The sequence below is a fragment of the Terrapene carolina genome, unplaced genomic scaffold (genome assembly GCF_002925995.2).
Source record: "Terrapene carolina triunguis isolate 2854851 unplaced genomic scaffold, T_m_triunguis-2.0 Scaffold69, whole genome shotgun sequence".
NCBI classification, from domain to species: Eukaryota; Metazoa; Chordata; order Testudines; family Emydidae; genus Terrapene; species Terrapene triunguis.
The window spans coordinates 12589666-12604715 of NW_020664420.1; the positions used below are offsets into that span (position 1 = coordinate 12589666).

At 41.2% G+C, this 15050-nt stretch overlaps 1 protein-coding gene across 2 annotated transcripts in view; it reads left to right on the forward strand.

Moving 5' to 3' along the window:
• The first annotated feature begins 201 nt into the window (after positions 1–201).
• RAB27B (RAB27B, member RAS oncogene family) overlaps positions 202–15050 on the forward strand; it is a 36893-nt gene continuing 22044 nt past the window's right edge. The window contains exons 1-2 of one of the 2 annotated variants that reach the window (XM_024197168.2): positions 202–267; positions 12323–12372. The gene's annotated coding sequence lies outside the window, so the exon portion shown is untranslated. The remainder of the gene's footprint in view (positions 268–12322; positions 12373–15050) is intronic. The other variant, XM_024197169.2, reaches the window with a different exon arrangement.

Here is a 15050-nt window from a genome sequence, read left to right on the forward strand (position 1 = left end):
GCAGAACATCAAACAGGGTAGAGCCTTTAACAAAGGGCAGAGTGTGTATTTAGCAGTTAGTGCCTGCAGTTGAGTCACAAGCAAGATTTGCCCGGGGTTAGTTCCTTGTATCCGTGTACAGGCAGTCAGGGCACGCCTTCTTCTCACACAAGCCTTTCAGACAGAAGCCTTGTCAGGTTAGCTCCCAGGGGTGGTGCTGAAACAGACTTCAACTCCTTCCCTGCCCTGCCAGCAGCGGGATCTACACAATCGCTCAGGACTATCAGAGTAAGTTTCTTGGCTGGCACTTTTAAACATTTCCAACCAAAAACTGCGTTTGCCTAGGAGGAGTTGAGTGCGGGACGGAAAGGTAAAGCAAACATCGGTCCCTGAAATCCGACACCCAAGTTTACAAGCTGGTGAGTTTGTTAAGCAGGGGAGAGAAAGCGAGAGAGAGTGGCTGTGCATTACTGCTCGCTGGAATGTCCTCACACCCATCTAGCGTGTTCATAACTGCTCCGCAATTATGTGAAAAGGAAGTTAGGCCTCAAATGGCAAACAGCTCTTTTTTATTTCTTTGCTTCTTCTACCTTTTGGTCATTTCAGATTCTATTGTAAAGGCTTTTTATTTTTATTTTTTCTGAAGATCACACTTTTCTAAGGCATGTGGATTTATATGCCAGCAGGTATACATCTTCAGGGACAGGTCACTAGAAAACTGTTGCTTGGTGCCCTCTGCTTAATATTTGCATATCAAACAGCTGGTTTAAAAGAGCATCAAGGTGTCAATGCTTCCATTTTATTGCTGATAGAACTTACACGTGTGCTTAAGAGCTCTAAGGAAAACGAAAAGAGGTTGGCACAATGTTTTCCCCATTCTTTACACTTTTATTATGAACTTAGTTGTGATTTTTCCCCCCCCCTGCCACTTTGTCCCGCTTTATTGTTTGACTTTTGTATATGATTTTATAACTTACAGCACTCTTATATTTTCTGAACGCTGACAAGGTTCTGCTTTACTTTAATAAGAGGTTACTGCTGATGTTTGCTGAAGCGTTCTTGTTATGTTCTACCTCCAGTTTTAAATAAAAGAATTTTGTCACGGCGGACAGTAGTTTTTACTCATTGTCGAGGGTGATTGTAGTTAAGTACTAGCACTTTTATAGCACTAGACAACCTGGAAAACATTTGGTCCTCAGTTATGCCCCATGAAAGTCAGTAGGATTGCATGACATGTAAATGGAACAGAACTGGTCTCCCTAGTTCTGTGTTATTTAAAATGTAGGACAGTTAAGGGCAAGGTCTGCTGATGGGTATTCTGGATTTACATCAAGTTTAGCTGAAGGATGCAGTTGAATTCACATCAAGTTTTACATTGGCATAAATGGGAGCAGAAATCTGCTTCTTGTTTATAGTGGCTAGTTTTTGTGTATAAAATGTGAGCAGTTCAACTTGTGGCTTGCATACCAAAATGGACATTGTCTCCCTCCTATTCCTGCATTCTGAAACCTTGTTGTATCTGGAATAAATTCCTGCTGCTGAACAGTCAATGTATTAAGAGGTTTTCCTGGGGGAGCAGAGAGGTTTCCTTGCAATCAATAGCTAGTTGCTTCACAATAATGAAAAGGTTATATTGATTCTGCTACGCTGAAGGGCTATTTGAGTTTCACCATTATTGCTCATGAGGGGACTATGCAAACTTTCAGCAGAAATTGGATTATCCTATTTTCCTGGCAGATGTCACTTAAATGGACACTGTCAAGGTTGACACGCACAAAATGTTTCGTTCTCCCTCTTCCCCCATTTTTTTTTTTTTTTTGGCTCAGTTAGCTTTCCAAATAAAAAATAAACCATAATTCAGTGGTCCACTTAGAATAACCCTAGAGCAGTGGTTCTAAACCTGGGGTGCACGCACACACCCCCTGGGAGTGTGAGATGCCCTTTCTGGGGGTGTGAGAGATGCCAGATTTTTTTTTTTTTTGAAGGTAAATTATTGAAAACACAAATTTAACCTCAGGCACGTAAGTACAACTACTTAGTTTCATCAAACCTATGTATTTTATTAACATTATACATTTTTTAATGATTACTGTAATATACAAACAACAAATATATCTAGGTTTAAGGGGTGCAAGAACATATGTTGATTTTTGTTAAGAGGTGCGAGAACATATTTTGAGAACCAAAGGGGTGCAGGCTGCAGTAAAGCTTAAGAACCACTGCCCTAGAGTGTTGGGTTTGTTGTGATTGTGGATGCACTAATCTCCTTAGCAGATAGGAGTGGAGAGTTATAATCTTAGTGTGGGATGGACAGGATTGAGTGTCATGGGGTTTTAGTAAGGGACATGGGGCCAGTCTGTATATGTCTGGATATAACTAATTAATTTAATTTTCTCTTTTAGAGGCAGGAGTGGACACATTTATATATGTCTAAATAAATTAAGTTAAATATCTTGCCAGCTGTCTACTCCTCTGGAAATCTGTCCTTGAGGAAGGAGATAAGTGAAATTGACAAGTGATCTCTAGAGAATTCCTGTCTATTTCAATCTCAACAGGCTCAGAAGGAGCAGAACAGCTAGGAGTACAGGAGAAGAGGTGCAAATCCACTTTGGCAACTCAGGCTATGTCTACACTACTGCGGTAAATTGACCTACGCTACGCAACTCCAGCTACGTGAATAACGTTGCTAGAGTCGACGTACCTTAAGTCAAGTTACCGTGGGGTCTACACCGCGGTGGGTCTACAGGAGAAAATCTCCGGTCAACTTACCTTGCTCTTCTCGCCGGGGGTAGAGTACAGGGGTCGACTGGAGAGCGATCTGCAGTCGATTTGGTGGGTCTTTTTTGATAGTGTTTTTTTTTTCATTAAAGGGGTGATATAGATATATTAAATCTGTTTTATAGGTGGATACATTTGTGGGACATTTTACATTTTGAGTGGCCCAATTCATTCCTTTGAAGCAGTTGATCTCTTGGGGGGGTGAGGGGGAGAAGAGGCTTCTTGTATATTTTAAGAATCCATTTCCTGTTCTGCTGAGATGAAACCTGTAATACACTCACTTGGAGGCACAGGGTCATTCTGAATTAGGGGCAAGAGAGACAGTAGTTGCAAAACCAAAACCCGATACTCTTCTTCTGGAATAAAACTGTCCATACAAGGAATTATTCAGGAATAGCTATTCTGGAATAACTCCATGTGTAGGCAAACTCATAGAACGCCAAATTCTGCTGTAGTTAACACTTCTGCCCCACTGCTGGGAGAATGAGTTAAGCTAGAATATAGTGTGGCGTGTACAAGAAAATCTTCTATGTAGAAGTAAAATACACAGCTTTTCATTCACAATGTAACTGATTGAGAAATATTATTGCCACAACATATCAGTTTAGAGCAAATTGACACCATTTCAGATAGCATTTCATGCACTTGCAGCCACAAGGAAACATATTTAGTCCTTTAAATGATAACAAAGCAGAACTCCTAGCTATAACCTCATTCTGCAGTCTGTTTTTATGTGTTTTGGGAAGGTGTAAAACTAGATCATTATTTTATATCCCTCCTGAACTCTGTGTTACAAGATCTTTTAAACTAATTGTGCACATCAGTCTGGAGGCAAAAAGCATTCACCCAAGGGTAAAATAAATCACATGCTTTCAGGCATGTGAAAAGAAAGGGCTGAACCCTGGAGCTATGCCCATTGAGACCAGCTGAGGATCTGTCCCAAAATGTTCTTAATTCTTGATTCAGACTTTTTAAAAACAGGAGAGTTTTCCCAAGCTCCAAACGCTCAACTGAATTTCAGTGTGGTGCAATACTCTCAAAAGTCAGGGCTTGCATGTGAATGCTAAAGAAGCCAGAGTTGGTAGCCCTGCATACAGAATGTTTGCAGGTCCCGCTCAGTTGTGATGTTAAAGTTTGAACAGCTGTAGAGATAAGCAACAGCTCTCATGGCACTGCACTTCATGTTTGCATTCAGAGAAACAACACTATAATCTGCATCAGGGTGTAGCAACCTATTTAAAATGTCCTCATAAACTCTCCCTTAGTATACCTAGAAACTCGGAGGGCGGACTCCAGGACACACAATGTGCTTGCTGCCAGAGTACGTGAATTTAGATGTAGAGGTTGCTATTTAGAAAATGGCATGATTAAGAACTGCTGGTAAAATGCAGACATTACAACTGTACACTGTGGTATATCATATGCCTTTCAACACCCATGATTTTTATATGCTATTGTTATGGCTTTTAGACAGAGAGAGTGGAATTAAGTCATGATGTGAGAATCTCTACAGTCTTTTGGGGTTTTTTTTCTGTGCTGAACTTTTAAATTTCTGAGCTCACTGGGTGAGCACAGTACAGCTATATTTTGTTCTCAGATTTGAGACTACACACGCTCTGCTCTTTCTCATTGAGACTTTACTTTTGTTATTTCTTTTAGGTTGTTTTCCCCCTTCAATCTAATACATTCATTTTAGATTGAAAGTATTTGTTTTGCACTTTGTACATGGAGACATAAATGCAATAGCATTCACTTCAGTGGATTTATAGCAATGATGAATTTGGCCCTAAGTGTGTTAGAAAAATGAGTCTGATTTTCTTCCCATTTACCCCTATCCTTTTGTATACAGCTTAGTATCCTGTATTGTAATACAAATAATCTGCAAAGTGTCTTTATTTTAGCTAATGTTGTTTTATTAAATGACAGATTTAATTGCTGACCTGAAAGAATGAAGAGATAGAATTGCTTCTGTGGGTTAAACCACAGCAAATTCAGAATGCAATAAATGATTCCTTGGTGGATCAATAGATAATGGACTATATGCTTGTTAATCTTGTAGAGTTCACATAAACTACATTTTCTGTACCAAAAGAGTATCTAAGATGTTGGCTTTCATTTAAACCTTAAGGAATTGTTTAGTTCCCAGATACCTATTTAGGGGAGGGATAGCTCAGTGGTTTGAGCATTGGCCTGCTAAACCCAGGCTTGTGAGTTCAATGCTTGAGGGGGCTATTTAGGGATCTGGGGCAAAAATCTGTCTAGGGATTGGTCCTGCTCTGAGCAGGGGTTTGGACTACATGACCTCCTGAGGTCCCTTCCAACCCTGATATTTTATGATTCTGTGATCTAACACAGCCAGTTGATGGCTGTCAGAAGGGTTCTGGTATCAGGAAGGGTTTGGCAGTAGGGAGGTGGAGCAAATTGCTAATCTTCCCTGAAGCTGGTCCTGACTCACTTCACCTCCCTGCAGCCACAGTCTCTCACTGATCTCAAATCTACCTGCCCCAAGGAACCTGCATCTCCACCCTTGGGCTGGGCAATTAGCCGGGTGAGACCAGAAATGGATGTTTCTGGAGGTTAGAGAGGGACCCGCTGGATTCAAACTTTAAGGGCCTGGTTCTCCTGTCACTGAGACCTGTATATATCTGCAGTAGCGCCATTGAAGTCAAGGTAGCTCCACTGGTGTAAAACTGTCATAAGTGAAAACAAGGCACAGGATCTGGCTAGCAGCAGGTAGGTGAAGCTGTGGATGGGAGACATTAGAGTTTAGATTGCAGTTGTTGGTGTGTGGAGTCCATGCTTTTTTGCACTGGGGAAAGATGGTGAACATGTTAGGGGGCAGTTCTAGGATATGCTGAAATATTTTACTCTTCATTGCCTCTATGCCGCTCACTGAGAGAGCTTTTTTTTTTTTTTTTTTTTTTTTTCTTCTTTTTTGGGGGTTTTTTTTTTTTTTTTTTTTTCCCCCCCCCCTCAGCACTGTAAAGTGTTAAGCATTCTAGTGTAGTGATTTGTGTCTGCAGAACGGAATATGTTTTAACTCCAAGAACTTTTCACTGAATAATCAAATTGCTTGAATATTCATGTGGGCCTCCCGTAGAATGGAGAAATAATTGACTATTTCAAAAGTGATGATTTTAAAGGCATAAAAGACCTCAATGCTTTAGAATTCACTCCTGACTAAAATGCCACTACCAGTTAGAAACCTTTCTTTATTATGTGCAGTCCTTTAAGAGTCACACTAAATAGAAGATTTGACAAGCCAAACAATTTTGATCGCTATTGTACATTTTTTATTTAAACAGAACAATACGGGAAATGTGAACTGCCTGAACATATTGTAGGGAGAGGGATCAGCTATTATCATGATTTATCTTAGTTATTAATATTCTTATTTGTTTCTGGTAGCACTTACAATGTGCTAGGTGCATTCCAAACATTAAAGAATGTTTATTTTATCCCACAGAACTTACAGCCTGAGACGAAGGACCTGATTTTCAGTTACACTAAGGCCCTTTTATGCCTTTCTGGTAGCATAAAGAGGCCTTGACATGGATGGAAATTACTCAGAAGGTCCCAGGCAGGTGACCAGCGAGGGTCAGGGGGTGCAGGCTCCGAGCCGCTCTTACCTCAAGCGGCTCCCAAAGCAGTGACATGTACCTTCTCCGGCTCCTACACAGAGGCGCGGCCAGGCGGCTCTACACGCTGCCCCATCCGCAGGCACCACCCCTGCAGCTCCCACTGGAGTGCGTAGGAGCTGGAGCAGGGCCATGCCGCAGCTTCCAGGAGCCACATGGTGTGGCCCCTGACCCAGCACCCCGGCTAAAGCAGGGCCAAGCCGTATGGTGCAACTCGTGGGCCCACTTAAAACAGCTCGTGGGACGGATCTGGCCCACGGGCTGTAGTTTGCCCACCCCGGTCTGGAGCCTACCACAGTGCCTGGAAATAAATTGCTGCAAATGCATAATGGGGCCTGATCTTACTCACAGGAGTGTCAATTAGGAGTAACTCCCTTAAAGTCAATGGAATTACACCAGTGTAAAACCAGTATCAGTGAGATTAGAACCAGGTCTAAGAAATATGATTCAGCAGTGTAGTTGTTCAAATTTTAAAGAAGTGTTTAGGAATTATTTTTAGTTATCCTTAATATTCCCAAAACCAAATGACAATATGCATTTCGATTTCTCCCACCCATTTTGTCGGACTAGGCAGTAATTAAGGTAGACGGGGCTGGAAAATTTTTACCAACACCTTCTCATCCAAGCCTACTAAGTGGATGAAAAATGGCACCCCCAAAGCCACACCAACTCTGCACATCAGTGGATGTTTAATTTCCATTACTGGATCTTCACTCCCCCATTCACTATTGTGCTCGACAAATAAACCCATTCAATCCCAGTCAATTCTGTCTATTTCTATTCCAATTAAATCTCTCCCCAATCAGTTCTGCCTCCCTACTCAAGTCTCTTTCCCTAAATCAAGGAATATTTCCTACCCAACCAGTCATTTTAATGCTGCTACTCAATCTTTTTGGAGCTCTGATGCTCCCATTTCTGTTTTTCCTCCCTAGGCACACAGAAGGGCCTTGATATGTCAGATTCCTGTTTCCAGTTAGGGTCTTTCTTTCCTGCTTCATCTCTATCCTGTGAGCAGAGACTGTTCTGTTCCTCACTTCCTTCTTCTAAAAGTAAGAACATATTTTTATCTGCCAATAAAAATATCATGGGCCAAATTCTACCCTCATATAGATAGGAGCAACTCCTCTTGAAGCCATTGGGAACTGTGCACAAATACTGTATATGTGCAAGAGTAAATTTTTGGTCATGTATCTTTTCTTCTGGCCACTGGCTGGACAGCGCAATGTGGTATGACATTGCAGGTAATCTATTCTCAGTCTAAAGGCTAATGTGGAATGATTCTGGATTTAGAATTCTCATATAAAGAATCTAGATTCTGGTGTATAGAATACAGTATTTAGCCCTAGATATGTAACAGAGGTCAAAATGTTTCCTCATTTCCTTTGGTTAAGCACATTGTAGTCAGTAACCAGAGATGTCTGAAATGTGGGATTTCCAGATCATCGGAGCGTTTGTTATTTAGACATTTTCCCCCAAACCTGAAATCCCCCCCCCCCCCAAACCAAAACAAACAAACACCCTTTGTTTTGGAAACATTGACACATGGTGTTTCTGAAACAAAATTTGCTCCCAGCTGCGGCGCGAAATTGACATTCTTGTCAGTGTCACTGCTGCAATTAGCAAGAAGTGAAACCGGCCTGTGATTCCGTAAAAGTTCGTTGGATCCATCTTGCTTTCACAAGAAATTTCAGGTTTGGCGAACTGGCATTTTCCAACTAAACCGAGATCCAGCCAGCTCTAAGGGTAACGCTGTGGGAGCAAGAGGATAATTTAGTTTCACCTCTGTCAAAGAAGGTGCTGTGGTTAGTGGGGCCAGGCTTGTAGTCCTAAGCACAACATTCCATTTGGCAAATGTCAAGGCAGCTTTGTCACCAGAGGCCAAATTCTGTGCTCAGATACTCATAAACAATTCCTGTTACACAGTCATCTTCCATTGGGTTTATCTGAAGGTACAATTTAGCTTCAGGTGCCTTCTCTTTCTTATTCCCCTGATCCAACAGACAGTTGATAATCTGCGAGATTTGCCCTTTTCTTTCATTTACAGTGTAGGCAGAAAGTTTGAGGACTTTGAACACTCAGCTACAGAAACATGTCACATAGAAAATTATCAAAGTTTGTCCACAGAGAACCAGAGGAGAACCGCACTGGAGCAATATAGGAAATGATACCTAAGATGTGTTTAACTAAGATCCACATTTCAAAAAAGTACTCAAATATCCTTTAAAAATTAAAATGTAATACAAATAAAGGAAAACTAATCTCTTTCAAGAGTCCCACCAGCAGTTTCTGAAAATACCAGGCACACTAATCTTCCATTTTATTGCTGTGTGTGCTTTTTCTGTCCTTCCTTTCTTTGATTACTAAGGGACAGATTCTGATACCCCTTACTCACCTTGCTCAATACCTTACTCAGACAGTTACCCTCAATTGACCTTGAACAGACCCATTCAATGGGGCATCAGAATCTGGCCCAGCATTTTCCTGCTTCTTGGTAGGAACTCTTGGTAGCGGTTTGCTAGACGCAGCAGATGAATCTAACAGCTTATGCGGTGTCATTAGAAATAATGGAGCCTCAGAAAACTGCACAGCCCCAGGAGTGGTGGTAAAGGGTGACTAGATTTTTTTTTTTTTTTTTTTTTTTTTTTTAATACCAAACCAGGAAACCTCTAGCTCCCTGCGTAGCTCCACCCCAGTATAGAATGCACACGTGATCCGGCATTAACAACTGGGGTGAGCAGGGATGGGAGGAAGGGATGAGATTGACTCCTCAAGTCACCAGTTCTTCCACTCTTCTAGCATACAACCAAGCTCACTTCCTCCCATTCCCCGCTTTCCCTGACCCCTACCTTGCCAGCCTCTTTGTCTGCTATTAGACGCTTCAAGCCCTAGCTGCCTTCACTGGATCTGATGCTGCTGATATGCATGTAGTGAGGCTACAGTACAATCCATTGTACTGTAATGTCCATTTGTACACGTAATACAGTGTGTGGTAACACAATGGAATTGTGGCCGACAGAGGTGGGTCACTTGGGCCCAACACGGACGCAGCAGGATCTGGGACAGTAGAGATGTAATATTGGGAGAGGTGGTTGGGCAGGCAAGGAACAGGAGGGGGTGGGGAGAAGGAGGCCAGAAAGTTGAAACTGGAGGAGATGGGGAGGAAACTGCTGTTGATGGGACTAGCCAGGACACTGAAACTATACGAGACAATCAGGTGATCCTGGAGCCACTAGGCACTACTGAATAGAAATCATAATAACCGTGCCTCTCAAGTCTCACGGTGGGCAGGTGAGTCCCTAGCTAGGTGGATCACTAGGCCCAATTTAGGCTCTGTATTCCCACCTCTTTACTATAGCTGCTTCCAAAACATTATTTAAGTAGTTTAAAAAAAACAAAAAACAGACCCTAAAAAGGGATTTAGGATAATGAAATTGATCTGGGTGTACTCTGTGAGCTGTATCCTAGGTTGGTGTAAAATCAGCATAGCTCCTTCTACTTACACCAGCTGAGAATTTGGCCCCAAACAAGTGCTTCATTTCAATTACAAATTCTAGGGTTTAGAGTGTATTCCTTTTATCTGTCTGTAACCCTTGGTTACACCCAGGCACTAATTTTAAAGGAAGAGGTAGGAAGATTAAAAAAACATGAGAAGCTGGCAAATATTTGGGTCTCTTGTATAATGTTCAGGTTTGGATTCTTCACCTATGCTTCAAAGTTTTGAATCACCGTATTTCGGTTGGTTGGTTGGTTTTAATTGTCCGCATTTATTTAAAATATGGCATAGCCAGTGTACTCAGTCTTAATGACAGGACTTTGTCTTTACAAAGAAGTCCTATAGATATCTTATGATTTCAGATTTAAAATCTTACTTAGCTATGGTCAAACAGATGAAATATGGGATAATGATATCATGCTTATGCAGTTATAAGGGAAGTCTAACCCAGTTCCTGTCTTTCAGATAACTGCACTAGCTCATAAGATTTCACAGAATTATTATTTTTTTCCTAGCACTCTGGCAGATAAATACCAAAATTAAGGATAGTTTTCACTTTGATAGCAAGGGATTTAGAGGTTTTGATCAGCAACCAAGTTGCAAGTCAGCAAAAAGCAGCTAAAGTGGTATTTTGAACGGTTCCCATTAACTTCCCAATGAGTTGGATTCAGCCCCTAAAGAATAAAGGAGAGGTGACATCACACTTATAGTAGGTATCCTGATCACACCTACACTAGGTCTGATTACCCCATGAAGTTTAGTCCTTGCACAGCATTTCGTCTCAGATGATATATGACTGCCCATGGATTAGATTTAGGTAAATATGATTCTGTACAATAACCCTGAGTCCCCTCCATCCTTTTTCTTTTCCTCTGGATGATATTGATAAAAATCTGCTTAAATCTCTATACCTGTTTCTTTCTTCCTTCTGCAATGTGGGTGGAAAAACTGGAAATATTTATCACTTTTCATTAGCAGTTTTCTTCTGATATTGTCAAAATCCTAGCATTTCTATATTTTTATAATCTTGGTAGGTATTTCTATACTATTTTTATTGTCAGTAATCACAGTTACGCTATTCAATCACTCAAATATGACAGAATGGATTGCATATTAGAGGCAGGCATACCCTAGACTAGTCAACCATGGATCTGAATCATCTACTTACTGAACAGGTTTTTGAAACGGAGAAGAATTTATATGGTCCCTTGTGGTATATCTAATCCCAGTATGGAACAAAAAATGCCAAGTGTATTTCTAAATGATGATAACTTTAAGAAACAATCAACTATTTTCTTTATTTCAATTATTTTTCATATTGTTTGGTACTGAAAAATTATTACTGTATTGCATTAGACAATCAGACTCTCTTTGCATGAGAGAGGTGCAAATGTGACTTTATTATGTGCACATATGGTGAGGGAACCAGTGCTACATGGAACTTTTGTTTAGGGAATTGGGGAAGGAATTCAGTGTTGCTTCAGGCCTATTTAAGTATGGTCTGAGGTTGTAAAGAAGACCATTTAAAAGCAAGAGACCAAGAAGCTGCATTAGGAAATACTGATGTCCTTGGGTGACTCAGAACATGTTTTATAGTGCGTTTTTATGAATGACCCTTAGAATAAAAGTGAATTTGAATGGGTAATTGTTGCATTTTTCTTTCTGTTTAACCACCACATTTAAAAAGTGGTGTTTGTAGTTATGTTTGCTAATGTCTGAATTTAGACCCAAATCCTGCTGGTCTTACTTGCATGAATAGACTCATTGTGGGGCTACTTGAATGAGTAATGTGAGCAGGATTTGAATCTTAAGATCTGCTGGCTTCTTTGCAAGTCTGTATTATAGTATGCATACTAAATTAATAAACTGGCCCTTGTAAATATTGATACGTGTTGTTGAAAGAAATGAATACAGGGTGTACTTTAGAGTGTCTTCCTTTTTGTTGTTGGTGAGCTGTCAAAGGAAGTGCATTCAAACTTCTAAATGTTGATGGTATGTTGTGTTAAAGGGACACTTTCAATTGACTGTATATACATCTGTGTGCTACAAATAACACCTTGGCTTATTATCCCAGAAGGAGTGAGAAGTCTGTTTCTGATCGTAAAAAGCTTTTCACATGCAGAAGCCTATTGATTTCAGTGGTGCATACGTGTATTGAATTTGTGCCCTCCAAGGTCCCCAGTACTGCCCAGTGAACCAAACTTACTGCTTGGTACTCTGGGACTTATTTTTGTCTTCTCTGAGCTTGGAAAATGACGAGATCCATTTCACTTTCAGATTGACAGGCACCGGAATGACATAGTATGACATAGTTGAATTGAAAGGGCTCCAGGATAGTGTGTGTGGTGGGGGGGGGGGGTTGGTTTTCTTCCTATTGTGGGAGAAGGGGCCCTGATTGTGATCCCACACTAATTTGATGCTGTTTCAATTCCAGCAGGTTGAGTATTCCTTCAGAAGAGATGGCGGTGTTGGCTCATTGCAAAGGTTCTCAATTTTATTTTGTGGGGTTTGATGATTTCCTTTTTGGCCACATGATTCCAGATGAAGTAGTGTGAACTTGGTATGATTGGTGGAAAAGGTTTTATCTTGAGGTTAGAACAGAAAGGTGAGCGATCGATCTAGTTATTCCCCTTTTCAGGAAGCAGCCCTGAGGCCATCCATGGGTAACTCAAACCCTTAAAATTTGGCTCCTGCACCCTCATCCTATTTTGCACCCGTGACCTCACCCTTTATCTTTCCTTGGGGAAACATGTCTCAAATAAGGAAGAGAAAACTCTGGGGGGGAGGGGGGAGTTCGGTGGGGTTTTTTTTTTGTTTGTTTTTAAAAGCACTTCCATTCTGAACTAAGAATGACTTTTGGGCTATATCTAAAGTCCGGGTTCTTACATATGCTACTCAAAACTCCATCTTGAGACCCAGTCCTAGACACTGGGCGCTTTGAAGGCTTTTTGAATGATGATCAAAGTTCTATTATGGAACAATCCTAGTAGCAGTTGGTTACACTCATTTGCTAGGATCTGGTTTGTGGTAAGGGACTTACTTCGGTGATAGAAAGGTAGGGAAATCCCTTTGCCAAGGTGTGCCTGAAAACTGAAATCTATCTGGAAAGTTGCTTGTTGTCACATTGAGTGGAGCATAAAGAATAACTATTGTGCATATGCTATATGGAATTTACCAATTCTCTGTATTTTGCAGGAGTTTTAAATTAGCTTGTGGTGGGGAAGAAGAAATAATTTGATGTAATTTCAGAAGCAAATACAATTATCAACTCTTGCAATAGCCTTCCATGATTTTTTTTTCTTTTTAAGGTGCTAATTCTCCTGCTTCTGAATAGGAGGAGTAGAGGAGGATTCTCACTAATACTTTTTCTATTAGTTTGCTTGGCAAGGGGAATCCAAGACAATTCCTCTTAGAGACTTGCTCTAGGGAGGATGTTTGCATAAGCAGTCTCTAAGCCTTCTAAATCCATCCTCTCCCAGGTCCTGTTTATTTCAGTCGCTAGATGGAGCTACTAGTCACTTCCAAAATTACTGTTGGCTGGGATTTGCAGACATACATGTAGTGCAACTACACATTTCATCTCTGAAAGATGCATTTCCTGGTAAAGCTGATGACTGAAGGCAAGAGGGGAGGGTAAAATTTTGGAGATCTCTTTTTAAATGGGAACCCTCCTAAAAACGCCAAGAGCCTGAGCAAATAAATGAAAGGTTGAGGGTATGTATGTGGCTGACTCTCGCAGGATGATTGAGTTGATCTAATTTGTTGGTTTGACTTTCCTTAATGCTGCTGCCTGCATTGTGCGTTTGTAGGAGTTTGTAGGAGGTCAGGGCACCTAGAACACTTGTATTTTCACTGTTATTTTCTTTGTGCATTAAATATATTTCAGCTGTGGATATCGTACAAGTTACAGAGACTATAAAAAAGAGGAGGCAGTGGTGAAGGCCTGGTGGTTTTAGGGGAGGCCAGGCTCTGGGCCCAAGCAGAAGAAAGTCCACTGGGAATGGGGGCACAGCAGTGCAAATTTCCACAAGCCCCACTCCAGCAGAGCGTAGAGCTAACCAGTGTAGTTCCCAAAGTAGGCCGGCCTAGTATGACCAGGAGATGCTAACCTTGGATACTGAAGTGATGGTTACTATAGGAAAACCTTAGAGACATGTGTATCTCCAGGGCAGTCTTTCATGCATTGTTTCCCATGGTGCCTTTTCTGGAGCTTAAGGCTGCCATCCTTGGTAGAACCCCAGCAGTGTTGCCAATGTCACTCCCTCACAAGGGATAGTGTCCCACTAGCACACTTAGTGCCCTGTACCCATATGTCTATGGGAATTTATCCTGCTCTCTTAAGAGCCAGTCGTGTTTTATGCAATAGATTATTGTTCGTGCAGCTCTTCCCTGATCTCCCACTAATGACAAACACAAGATCTCTTGTTTTTTAAGAGCTCATTTTTTCCTCCTGCTCTAGGAATACGCTCTGCTTAGTGACATCACAAATAATTACTGCAGGGGTTGAATATTAAGAGATCTTGTCTTCACACACATCCCCGTTAACAGGGGAAAAGCAACCAACAGAAAATCTGATAAGTACATTTATTTCTTACATAGAAATTTGTTTTCAAAGTCTCTGATGAACTACCAGGTGTTGTTTACTATTCGGTTCTTGGCAGCTTCTGTGATGAGGGTAGGAATAATCAATATATATGTACGGTCTTAATTGGAAGAAGAAAACAAATTGGTATGTGTTCCTCCCTGCACCTCATTCCCTCCTTGCATAGAAAAGCAGCAATATGTGGCACCTGCCTTAATCCTGTGCAGTCCACTAGGGAACAGTCTGGTTCATCAAGAAAATATAGTTGGTTGAATGCTTCTTTCTCTCACTACAGAGAGAGGAGCCTTATGGTTGTAGCTAAAGATATGATTTTTGTCATGGAGGTCACAGATTTCATGACTACTTTGGCTTCAGGCCCCATCAGAGTGGCAGGGCTGGAGCAGGGGGCAGCAGTGAACCCACAACTATTAGTGTCCACTGCGCCCCACGCATCCCACCCCGGGGTATTTTTAATAAAAGTCAGGGACAGGTCGTGGGCTTCCATGAATTTTTGTTTATTGCCTGTGACCGTCCCTGACATTTTTACTAAAAATACCTGTGACAAAATCTTAACCTTAAT